The sequence below is a fragment of the Equus przewalskii genome, chromosome 24, assembly GCF_037783145.1.
Source record: "Equus przewalskii isolate Varuska chromosome 24, EquPr2, whole genome shotgun sequence".
NCBI classification, from domain to species: domain Eukaryota; kingdom Metazoa; phylum Chordata; class Mammalia; order Perissodactyla; family Equidae; genus Equus; species Equus przewalskii.
Genome location: NC_091854.1, coordinates 12,481,038 through 12,494,867, shown reverse-complemented (window position 1 = coordinate 12,494,867; position 13,830 = coordinate 12,481,038). Strand labels below are relative to the sequence as shown.

General features: G+C 34.8%; 1 long non-coding RNA gene across 4 annotated transcripts in view; it reads right to left on the bottom strand.

The window, feature by feature from the left end:
* Positions 1-13,830, bottom strand: part of LOC103557274 (uncharacterized) — a 101,479-nt gene that overhangs the window by 72,619 nt on the left and 15,030 nt on the right. For all 4 annotated transcript variants that reach the window (XR_011532421.1, XR_011532420.1, XR_011532419.1 and 1 more), the window contains exon 2: positions 3,758-3,856. This is a non-coding gene — a long non-coding RNA (uncharacterized lncRNA). The remainder of the gene's footprint in view (positions 1-3,757; positions 3,857-13,830) is intronic.

The window sequence follows — 13,830 nt, the reverse complement described above, 5'->3', positions numbered from 1 at the left end:
CAAAATGTAGTGTGCAATTGCACAGAAACAAATACACAGTGAAACAGAATAGAAGACTCAGAGGGGCTGGCCCAGTGGTACAGCAGTTAAGTGTGCACGTTCCACTTCGGCGGCCTGGGGTTCACCGGTTCAGATCCCAGGTGCAGACATGGCACCACTTGGTGAGCCATGCTGTGGTAGGCATCCCACATACAAAGTAGAGGAGGATGGGCACGGATGATAGCTCAGGGCCAGCCTTCCTCACCAAAAAGAGGAGAATTGGCAGCAGATGTTAACTCAGGGCTAATCTTCCTCAAAAAAAAAAAAAAAAGAATAGAACCCTCAGAAATAGAAATTGATATCTGATAAAGGTAGCACCGTAAATTAGTAGAGAAAAGATAGACTATTTTCCAGATAGTGTTAGGAAAACTAGCTCAATATATTCCCTAGTTCATGCCATATACACAGGGGAATCCTATCTGGAATAAAGTCTCAAATGTAAAAGGCAAATTTTAAAAGCTAATAAAAGAAAATGAAGGAAAATATTTGGGTGACCTTAGGGTTGGAAGAACTTCTTAAGCAAGGCCTAAAAGCACAAAACATTAAAGAAAAAAAAAAGAGAGATGGGTTTATATACGTCAAAATTGAGAACTTCTATTCACAAAGGACATCATAGGGAAAATCAGTCAATTGACCAGAGAAGATATTTGCAATGTTTAAAATCTGCTAAGGAATTAATATACGGCATGTATAAGGAACAGCTGCAAATGAATAAGAAAAAGACAGAAAACCTCAATAGAAAAATAGGCAAAGGACATAAGTAGGGAAATCATTTAAAGGGAAGCCCAGGGCAAATAAGTGTAGAAATCAGAGAAATGCACTAGAATCAGAGAAACACCAATTGCAACAACATTTAGAAACACCTTAACATCCAGCAGATTAATAAAAATTTAAAATCAGAAAATACCAATTGTAGGTAAGAAAATAGAGAAATAAGATTTCTCACCCTCTGTTGGCAGGAGTGTAACTGAAGCAGTATTACGGAAAATAATCTGATAATACCTAATGAACTCAATATACACGTTATCCTATCCTCCAACAATCACACACATGGGTATAAAATCAAAGAAACCAGCACACAAATCAAAAGGCAATTTACATGAGGATATTTATCACAGTGTCATTTTGTAGTTGCAGAAAGTTGAAAGTTACTTTAGGTGTCCATTGCCAGAGGAATAGAAAAGTAAACGCCATGGGTACATTATCTGAAATGCTGTACTACACTTATAGCAATACAGTAGATGCATATACAGCAACAAAATAGATCTTAAACATAAAGCAGTGAGTGAAAAAAATTGAAACAGAGTAAAGTTCTATAAGACAAAACCATGTATATAAATTAACACATAGACATACACAAAAAATAACACTTTATTTAACCAGGATATATAACAAACATATTAAAGTAAAAGCCTTGGGGGGGTAGAAGAATTGGAATAGAGTTGTGGATAGTGAAAATAAAAATAAGTAAAAGGATACAATAGAGGAGACACAGACCAATGACAACAGTATATCATCAATTGAGGAGAATTATTAATTGAATTCTATACCTGAATTCCAAATGAAATTAACAAATTAATAATAATAAAAAACTAAAATAACAAGAAACTAACAGTAGTAACAAAAAAACTCTATCAATGCAATTCCTCATATTAACAGATTAAAGGAGAAAAATCACAAGTATGTCGATAGAAGCAGAAAAGGCATTTGATATATTCAACTACCTATTCATGAGTTTTCAAAAATAAAAGCTTAGAGAACTAGGATTTGAAAAGAACTTTAACAAGTATCTAGACAATTCTATACCAAGCATCACAATTTATAGGAAACATTAGAAGCATTCCCATTAAAGTCAGGAATGCACCAAGATGCCTGCTAGTATAGCTACTAATCAATATGATGCTGGAGGCCCTAACCAATAAACAAAGACAAAATACTGAATAAGTATGAGTATTATAAAGTCACAAAATTGTCATTATTTGAAAACTATAATCATCTTATAGAAAATCCTGAGAGATGCAACCAAAAGTTTATGAATATGATAATGCAATGTATGAAATTCAATAACGTTCCTATTTATAAGCAAATAAATTTAGAAAGAGTAATTTTTAAAATTCTCATTCACAATAGGAACAAGACTATAAAATACGTAAGGAAAAAATCTAAACAAAAATGCAGAAGAATTTTATGCAGAAAACTATAAAATATTAATGAAGAACATTTTTAAAGATCTGAATAAATGAAGAAATACATTACATTCATGTATTAAAATACTCAATATTAAGATTTCAATTTTTTGAATTTAGATTACATATACATTTAAGACAGCATAATGAAAAAAAATTTAAAGACACTAAACATTTATGACAAATTGGAAGCAGATGTTTTCAGACAATAAAAATGAAGGGAGAAAAAGGGAAAGAAAAATATCAACAACTCAACAGAAAAAAAGGGCAAAGGTCATGATCAGTCAATTTACAGAGAAGGAAAATTAAAAGACCAATCACCTTAGGAAAAGAGTTTCTATCTCAAAAGTAATCAGAGAAAAGCAGATTAAAAAAAAAAGAAGAAGATTGGGGCTGGCCCCGTGGCCCAGTGGTTAGGTTCGCGCGCTCCCCTGCAGGCAGCCCAGTGTTTCGTTGGTTCGAATCCTGGGCGCGGACATGGCACTGCTCATCAGACCACGCTGAGGCAGCGTCCCACATGCCACAACTAGAAGAACCCACAACGAAGAATACACAACTATGTACCGGGGGGCTTTGGGGAGAAAAAGGAAAAAATAAAAAAAATCTTTAAAAAAAAAAAAGAAGAAGACACTATTTCCACTCAATAATATCTATCAAGTTTTGGTGGAAATGGGAGGAAATAGGGACTTTCTGTTGAAGGCAATTTGGTTGTATTTAGTAAAATAAAAAATATGCACACAGTTATATGTAAATCCCTTAGAGAAACTTTTATATTTGTGTTCCAGGACACATGAAGACATTCACTACAGCATGGTTTTTAAGAGTGAAAACAGGAAACAATCTAAGTGTCCAGCAGTAGGAGACTGGGCAAATAAAATGCGGCATCTTCACGATATGGGCCTATACAACAGCTAAAAGAAATAGATCATGTCTATCTATCTCTAATCTGTATTAAATAGATTTCAAATATATAATATTGGGTAAGGAAAACTGCAGAATGACAGGTACAGTATGATATCATGTACATAAATTAAAACCACCGAAAATATATGTGTTTGTAAACATAAATAAGTAAAAAGTATTTTAAAAATTGTTTGGCAGGAGACACTAAACTCTTCACAGAGGAAGATTCAGCAGGGCTTAGAAAGACAAATGGGACTGGGGGTGTTGGTTTAGTTCCCTAGGGCTTAAGCTTAAACAGTGATGCTTTAGCCCTTTAAAAAAAAATCTAAGATATGATAAAAAATTAACAATGGTTAATTCTATATCAGAGGAATAACAATGTTGTTATACCATTCTTTTTATTTTCCTGAATTTTAAAAATTTCTTAAAGTATAAAATAAAAATCTATTTCACTTCAGTCCAATTAAATAAATTTACAAATATTTTCAAAATATAAACTTGCATTAGAGACATTAATTTGTGTGCCTACATATCTTCATCCAGCTCTGGATACATACAGGGGCATACCATATAGTAAAAATAGGGGAAATCATCTACAACATGACTCTAATCAAGATTAGTGTACTTACTTTGGCAGCCAATGGAAAGTGCAGCTACTTGAGCAAGTTGTGATGCGATATGAGCTGTACTTTCATGAGTATTCATCTTTCAAACTTGTGTAAAGGAGACTGAAATGGAGAGATGATTTGGAGGCTATTAAAAGAATCTAGGCAAGAAGTTACATATTAGAGTATTAATAAACGGTAAGTAGTAATAAACACGGAAAGAAGATAGTAAGTTTCATTTCTTTGTCCACCTCCTTTATTATCATACCCAAGCTCCAAAGGTACTTGAAAAATGTTGACAAAATACATGATCTTAATTCTTAGCTCCTCAACGGAAATATTCTCAATAATTTTCAAATTTAAATAATTAATCTTTCTATGTAAGCTGTACATAAATTTGAAGTCATTCAGGTATGAACTTAACACTGCTATTTTGCATATTCATCTACCATGACCAAAATATGAGGGTTTTCTTTTAACCAGAGTATCCACAAAATTAATATCTGTTCTTCTCAGATTGAGACATTTCTAACAAAACAATAAAAACTATGATTTATTGAACTATAACTTATTACATGCCAGCCACTGTGGTAGGCACTTTCCATATATTTTCCTACTTAACCTTTACTTCAGGACTATAAGGCAGGCATTATATTGTATCCCCACTTAACTGATAAGGGACTTCAGTCTCAAAGATAGGAAATAATTTGCCGAAAATCAGACTAAAGCTAGTAAATGGTGATACTAAGATGCAAACCAAGGTCTGCCTAATTCCAAATCTATGCTCTTTCCACTACTATCCTAATTTCTTCCACTAAAAAACATCATTTATTCGGCTGTCACATAAACAAAATCCTGAGTTCCAAGCGGCAACGAAGGTTGATAAGTCCCCCATTAATAAAACATCTTTAATTTATTTTTTATGAGTAAATATTCATTTTTATAAATAAGTAATTTTGATACATTATGCTATCTCTTTTGAAGTTTTTTCTTCTTCTTCTTCTTCTTCTTCTCCCAAAAGCCCCCTGATACATAGTTGTAGGTCTTTCTAGTTGTGCTATGTGGGACACCGCCTCAGCACGGCTTGAATGAGTGGTGCCATGTCTGCGGTCAGGATCCAAACCAGTGAAACCCCAGGCTGATGAAGGGGAGAACATGAATTTAAACACTCAGCCACAGTGCCAGTCCCTCTTTTAAAGTTTTTAAGAACAGCTGTCTAACCACTTTAAACTCCAGTTTTTGAAATGGGGTAGTAACATATTTATCTCACAGGATTATTTTCTTAATTGAGATGCTTTTAGTTACTGTCTTAGTTTATTAATTAGTTGAGATTAAATGATAAAACAAGCATTTAGCAAAGTGTCTGGCATATAGTTAGTGCTAAATAAATATTAGCAGCTATTATCTTATTATTATATCAGTAAATATTCTATTATTGATTGAGTTCAATTCTTCTATAAAGAACCCAAAATCTCAGGGCTGGCCTGGTAGTGCAGCGGTTAAGTGTGCACGTTCCGCTTCGGCGGCCTGGGGTTCACCAGTTCAGATCCCAGGCGCAAACATGGCAGAGCTTGGCAAGCCATGCTACATATAAAATACATATACACATATGCTACATATAAAGTAGAGGAAGATGGGCACAGATGTTAGCTCGGGGCCAGCCTTCCTAAGCAAAAAGAGGAGGATTGGCAGCAGATGTTAGCTCAAGGCTAATCCTCCTCAAAAAAAAAAGAACCCAAAATCTCTATAACCTCCTACAGCACAAGAGAATTATATCCTTGGTACTCAGTATACAATTATGGAGCATCTACAATCTCAATTTGAAAGGTATCTACAAAAACATTACCTTTTCATTAAGCTAAAAATATAGGAATCACCTAACAGTTCAACTGACAACTGAAATCAGACACACTACTTTAATTTTATAGCAGTTAATTTTTTAGGTTAGCCTGACATCTAGTGGAATGACTGTAGCCATCCAAAAGATTTAAAATACATTCCTTTTTTAAAAACCTAGTAACATTCCATTAAATAAAAGACCAATGTCTAAGGTAAATGTTTAAAATAAAATGGAAAATCAACCTGAGTATTTTCTATGTTTCAAGCACTGTACTAAATGCTTCCACATACCTTAAATCACTCATTCATTTGTTCAAAATAAATATTTAGCACCTGTTATGTGCTAGGTACTTATTATACAGCATGTTTAAAAAGCAGATATGATCCCAGTCCTTTTGGAGTTTATAGACTTGTAGAGAATAAGTTATTAAATAAATTATTATATAAATTAATAAAATTACAAATTGTGTTTAGGGATATGAAGGATTTTAGAAGAGAATCCTTAATTTAGTAGAGAGTTCAGGAAGGGCCTTTCTGAGGAAGCGATGTGTGAGCCAACTTCTAAAGAATAAGTAGCAACAGGAATTTAAGACAGAGGAAATAGCATGTGTGAAGGTCCTGAGGTGGGAAAAAGTTGGTTGCCAAAAGAATTGAAAGAAGGGCAGTGCGGCTATAGTTGTAAGGGACACAGTAGTACCAGACGAGCTTAGAGAGGTATATGGGGGCCAGATTAGGCAGGGCCTTGTGAAAAAGTAGGCCATGTTAAGGATTCAGGATTTACCATTTTATCATAGGTATAATGGAAACCATTTAAAGTATTTAAATAGGGAGAGATATATGATGAGATATATGGTTTTAAAAGAACACTCTGGCTCCTGATGGAAAATAAAATGGAAGGAGATGAATGTGAAGGTAGGAAAAACAATTAGGACCCATTGGGAGAGTATTTCAATAGTCCGAAAAATAGATGGTTTTGGCTCAGATTATAGAGGTTGCAGTTAAGACGTATTTTGGAAGTAGATTCAGATCTTGGTGATGAATCAGATATTGGAAGGGAGCTAGGAGTGAGGGACAAGAAAGCATTGAAAATATTCCCAGATTGCCATCTTCAACAACTGAGCAGGTGGAGGTATTAAGGTGAGAAACAACAGATTGGAGAATAACACCAAGCTTTTATTATGAAAGAATAATCCAGAGACATTTAGTTATTTATCTGCAAACAATAGGTTTTCACATATTGGGAGACAGTTATTAGACTGCTGTCAGAGAACAAGGGCAAAAACTGCATTTAGGAGAAAAAAAAAACTGCAGATAGTCTAGGAAGACTGAGTCTTGGTTGCACATCTTTAAAGGTAAACTAATGAGGTGACAGCAAAGAGATCCATCTAGGCAGTCTGTCCTTGTGAAGGTTGTTCAGGGATAACAAAGAAAGCAATTTTAATTGTATTCAATTCTCCCCAAACCATGAGAGTTTGCCATAGAGCATTCATCCGATGCTGACCAAGGGTAATGTCTTTCAAGGCTCTTCTATTAGCATCTCCTCCTTAGCTGAGCCAGCTCTGCATCATTTCCCTCATCACTATTTCTCACTCCCTCCTTTTGGTCAAAACAAACTCCAAAAGATGCAAATTTCACCATGAGGGTTTCAGTTCCTTTTCTGACTTATTATCAGTTGAATGTCAATTCAAGATAATGGATGTGAAACAACATTTTAGATGTCTAGATTTGATTCTATTGATCCGGCTGGACTAGAAAAGCCAGGACAAATCTTTCAGGGTCCGTAGGACAGGTTACAGATTTTGTTCTTTATTCTGAGACTAATGAGAAACCACTAAAGCTTTGAAACCAAGACGGTAACTTGATTAGAACCTGAACTTTTAAAATTTAGAAAATTTTGCAATATTTATGATACAACTCAAAAGTTGCTCACTGACTGGGTATTTGCTAATATTAAGGAATTATTGCTAATTTTGTTTTAGGTGTGATAATGGTATTGTGATTATGCTTAACCAAAAAAAAAGAATTCTTATCTTTTAAAGATTTACATGCTGAAATATTAATGGAGGAAATGAAAATAAAATTGGGAGTCATCTGTGTATAAACAGATGTATATGAATGAAGACAATTACCTGTGGTATAAAGTGAGAAGAGTAGAGGAATAAGGATTATGCCTTGAGGAATTTCATTTATTAAAGGCCAGAGACATGAGGAAGTGCAAAGAAACCAGAGTATCTACTTGAGAAGTAGAAGGAAAATCAGAGGAGTGTTACGTCATGGAAGCCAAAGGAAGAGAGGTTTCAAGAAGGAAATAATGCTCATAAAGTACTTACCACAGTGCCTGGCATATGGTAAATGGTGCATTTATTATGGTGATTTATTAGAATGAGAAGGAAGTGGTGTAGAATACCAAGTAATGTTAAGAGGTCAAGACAGAGAAACCACCGGCGACCTTAAGGAGAATTACGTGCAGGGTTGGGGGAAACAGCTACCTTAGAGTCATTTCAGAGATAAATGGGAGGTACAGACATTGAGACAGTAACTGGAGATAATTCTTTTAAGATGTTTGATTGACATGAGAAGAAAATAAATAAGGCAGTGGTTGGAATAAGGTTGTGAGAGTGAATGGAGGCAGTATTTGTTTCGTAGCAATTTGGACGAAGAGCAGTTTAAAAATAGGAGAGACTTAAGCATGTTGAAACAATGGTAAGGAACATGTAGAAAGGAAGAAATTGAAAATATAGGAAAGAGAAGTGATATAAATATATGGGTCCTAAAAAGGTGTGAGAGGTAGGATCCAGAACATACAGGGAAAGGACTGATCTTTCATGGGCAGAAGGACATTTCTTTTATTTAACAGGAGAGAAGGAGAAATGACAGGAGCAGATGTAGGCAAGCTGCAAAGGATGTCTGTATTCTCCCTTCTCTTGGAAAACAATTTTCTGGAACATATTCAGTGGCCTTTTAGTATCCAAATCTGTGGAATTTCCTGTTCTCATTTTCTGGTGCAATATTTGATATTGTAGACCATTCTTTTTCTTAAAACCCTCTCCTCCTTTTTAAATATATTTCAAGTAGACAAAAAAATCTAAAGACTAATAGAATGAATGCCCCTGTACACTAGCGTAAGAAATACAAATGAAGTTCCAATTCCATTCTCTTCCCTTCTCCTACAGATAATGACTATTTTGAATTAGGTGTTTCTCATTCCCATGCTTGTTTTTATACTTTTACCACTTACATGTACTGCATATATATCATATGTATATCATATACATGAATACACATATAAAACATATGAATACATCTCTAAACAATGTATAGATATAATATTAACATGAATATTTTAGTTATTCACTGACAGTCTGTGAAAGGTAAACTTTCTCAGTCTTTGTCTGAAAAGTGCCATTATTTGGCCCTCTTGATAGTTTAGTTGCATATTAAATTCTAACTTTTGGTTTTTCCTCAGCTCTTTAAAGATACTGTTTAATTAACTTCTGGCTTCTACTATTGTTCTTTAGAAATCTGTCACTGCTCTGTTGCTAATCTCATAGTTATCTCTCTGTAGGTAATCTGTCTTTTATGTCTGATTCCTTTCTAGATTTTATCTTTGTCTTTGCAGTACTTCAATTTCACTATGATGTGCCTAGGGTGTACTCCTTTTTATTATTTCTGCTTGAGACTCCCAATTACTGACTTTGAGACATTGTTTCATCAATTCTGGGAAATTATCAACATTTAATTTCATCAAATTTCTCTCTCCTTCTTTCTTATCTTGCTTTCTGGGTAATATATTGTTGGATATTACCAAACTCTTGCCCAACTCTTGTTGGATAATATATTGAACTTTCTCACTCTATCCTCATTTTTTCTTAATTCATACTTTCCATTGTCTGTTTCTTCATGCTGCCTTCTGTATAATTTCCTTAGAACTATTATCCATTTACTAACATCTTTTCATCTGTAGCTAACAAGCTATTAATCAGTCCATTAGATTTTTATTTTAACAACCTGTTTTAAATTTCTAGATGTTCTAATTTTTTTTTAATTTGTCTAGTCTTATTTTCACAGTGTCTTACTATATTCTTCAGATTTTAATATTCCTTTCCCTTCTCACTCTGTATATCTCCTGATGGAAATCTTATCTATCACATCTATCCAAATAACTCCAAAGTCTGTATCTTTAACCCAGTGTTCTCTCCCAAGCTTTAATTACCTATTTCCACTTGCCTTCTGGACATTATTAGGTGTCTCATGTCTCGTGCTGTGAGGCTTATCTGACTACCTGTGTAGTGGAGTAATAATGTGTCCTTTTCGTGACTTTCTATAGAACTTATCTATTCTACTCAATTAATACTTGGCCATACACAGCCTCACAGTGCAGGTTTTCTCTGCATATGAATAAACTAGATTACATGCCCTCAGAGCACAAGGATCACGTTTTGTGCTTGTTAGCAAGACTTCTGGATATCCTTAACTCCACTGCAACAGGTAGAATGACTTCAAAATTAGTCTTTCTTAGATTTGACTTTCCATAATATCTTATGTGTGCCTGTCCTCTGACAGAAGGGACAATCTTATATTGGTTGGTGTCCTCCATCAAGTTTACTATAGGGATTGCTCATAATAGGTGTTTGTCAGTTGCTCTGATTGGTAAGCAATAAATAAGGGGATCCTTCTGAAATTTTTCTTGGGAACATAAGAGTTTAAACTTGTATCACTTCATTTGATGATATTGTCTCCTACTCCCATCCCTCAAAGCATCAGTAAATAACTGATGTGTACCTTTCAGTAGAGAAAGCTTATTGCTAATATGAATCACATTAACCTAAATTACAACAATGTGGGCCAACCTGTTATTTTACTCTTTCTTTTAATCTTCATCCCAAGTCACAAAGTAATATCACTAATTAAAGTATAAAATAAAATTATAATCAAGCTATATTTTATAGAAGAATGAGTATTCAGTCCTCTCAGTGGAAACTTATGCATAAGGGGCAAGATATTTCTAGAAATGCTTTGAAAGAGATTAACATCGTCAGTAACCTAGCACTTTTAGGCTCAAAGGTGCTGTGAACTACATTATTCCAGAACCCTAAGCATAATAGAAAAGAAATTATGTCATTTTGAAGTGAAGGAAAGTTTTGGCTTATTGGCTAATATCTATGGCAAGCCATGTGGATTGTGTCAAAAGCTGGTTTGTTTGTTTGTTCATTTGAAATGTAATGCAGATTTAATCATTATATTAATCCTTAAACATGAGATACCAGACAAAATTAATTAGATTCCTTACTCTGACATATTAAATTTTTGAGAAGAGACTGGATTTCTTTTTTTTCTTCTCCCTCTTTGTCTTTTATACAATACATACATTCCTGTTGTAAAACACTAAAGCAGTTTTCAAGTATATATGGTTAAACGTGAGAGTTCCTCTTTATCCTCCCAGTCCCTTTCCTCTCTTCTCTTTCTCTATCTGTACCATTCTGTACCAATGTGGATATATGAATATTTATATATATATTCTCGTATAATAAATAAGTGGAATCAGGGCCAGCCTGGTGACACAGCAGTTAAGACATTCCACTTCGGCGGCCCGGGGTTCACCGGTTCAGATTCCAGGTGCGGACATGGCACCACTTGGCAAGCCATGCTGTGGTAGGCATCCCACATATAAAGTAGAGGAAGATGGGCACAGATATTAGCTCAGGGCCAGTCTTCCTCAGCAAAAAGAGGAGGATTGGCAGCGGATGTTAGCTCAGGGCTAATCTTCCTCAAAAAAAAAAAAGTGGAATCACACTTGTGGGTATGTTATGACTTGCTTTTTTCTCTTAATAATATAATTTAGAGATTTTTTCAATTTTAGTACATATCTGTCTCCATAATTCTTTTAACAATTGTATAGTATTCCACATTATGAATGCACTATGTCATAAAACCGTTTCCTTACTGATTAACATTTGTTTCCAACTTTTTAATATTAAAAACAGTGTTGCAAAAAAGTTTTGTACACTTATCTTTGTACTAACATGTCTTTGGACAGATTCCTACAGGTAGAATTGCTGGGTCAAGAGCTTATATATTTTAAATTTTGATAAAAATGCAAATTACCATTCCAAAAGTCTTCATCAATGTATACTTCCTCCAACAATGTATGAGAGCACTTGTTTTCCTACATCATCCAATAACACTGGGTCTTAATGTTGACACTCTGTTTAACTCCTTACTTAAAAGTAAAAATAATAAAAGCATACAAGTTCATAGGGAGACAAAAGAAAGGCAAAAAAAATACATGAGTTCTTATTATCTCACCTTTAATATAATAAGTTAACAGATAATGTCTAAGATTGAAACAGGTAACTTAGAAAAAGGAGGGAGAAAAAAATCTCACATAAAATGACTGCAATGTCTCTAAGAGGTCTTTTAGGATCTAATACCTCTTGTGGAGAAGAAATTATATGAAGTTTAGCTAATTATTGCTCCCTTCAGTTTTTTATTTCTGTTAAATTCAAGTAAAGTTAATTTAATATCATGTATAACTCTCTCTCTCTCTGTTTTCTCTTTCTGTCCATGTCTCCCCCTCTCTCACTCTTTATCTGTATTTATATAAAAGAAATCTTCACCAAATGTTAACACTGTTTCTGGGTGGCGGTACTTGAGCTGCTGGTTGCTTTCTTCTTTGTCCATTTCTACACTGTTTGAACATTTTTAATGAGTATGCATCATGTTTATTAAATCAATAAAATTGCTACTCTAAAATCCAAACAACAAAAATATGAAAGAAATGTTATATACAACTGTGTGTGTATACACACAAACACACACAGATTGAAAATCCAAGCAGTAAAGAAAGATGCAAAATAAACAGGGATAGCCTCCAACCCTTCCCACTCCTCACCCTACTGTACCTCTTCCTCAAAGATAACTACTATAGTTTCCTAAAATTCTTATTTAAAATTTATGCAGGGGCCAGCCCCATGGCCAAGAGGTTAAGTTCACACACTCTGCTCAGACGGGCTAGGGTTTCTCTGGTTCGGATCCTGGGTGCAGACCTAGCACCACTCATGAAGCCAGGCTGAGGCAGCGTCCCACATAGCAGAACCAGAAGGACCTACAACAAGAATATACAACTATGTACTGGGGGGCTTTGGGGAGAAGAAGAAGAAGAAAAAAAGATGATTGGCAACAGAGGTTAGCTCAGGTGCCAATCTTAAAAAAAAGAAGGCTTGCCTACCTTAAAATGTATGCATATACAATGTACTTATATATACACAGTACACACATTTCTTTTTTATTTATACAAAAAGACCTTCACATTGTTCTGCACCTTGCTTTTTTTATTAATATATCTTGGAGATCTTTCCATACATCCACACTTTCAGATACACATGTCCACTGCCAGCCTTTGCTGCCTCATTCACACACTGTTCGCAATACTCCATGAATAAAGAATTCCAGCAGACCAACAAGAGTACAAAGTAAGTATGTATGGAAGCTGCCAACCATTTACACTGAAAAGGATGACAGACAGCAAGGGCAACCCATAGCTCCTCTTCCTTTCAGTCCTTCCTTACTCATCAGTAAGTCAAAGGTAGATAATATTGGTAGAATGTACATATCTCAAGAAATGAAATTTTAGGGGTCGGCGCCATGGCTGAGTGGTTAAGTTTGCACACTCTGCTTTGGTGGCCTAGGGTTTTGCTGGTTTAGATCCTGGGCACAGACATGGCATGGCTCATCAAGCCATGCTGAGGCAGCGTCCCACATAGCACAACCAGAGGCACTCACAGCTGGAATATACAACTATGTACTGGGACGCTTTGGGGAGAAGAAGAAGAAAGGAAAAGGAAAAAAAAAAAAGATTGGCAACAGATGTTAGCTCAGGTGCTAACCATTTGGTAAGAATAAAATACAAATGCATGTACACACTATGAAATACAGATTGTGTAATTTCAATGATTATGCATACACGTTAAATGCTCTTATATTTGCATTTTAGAAGAGGCATTGTACGATATGAAGGTGTATGGTAAAATTCATGCTAATAATTTCAATTTTAAATTTTTCTTTGCTTAGAATGACATTAAGTAGCAAATAAAAAACACTATGAATATTGAGAGCGAGACCACACAAGAAAGGAAACATTTTTTATTTTAGTACTTTCTAATGGCACTTTTCTCCTGCTTCTTGAACAAGGAGCTCCACACTTTCATTTTGCACTGAGCCCTGCAAGTTATGTTGCTGGCCCTGTCGATCAGTCTAAA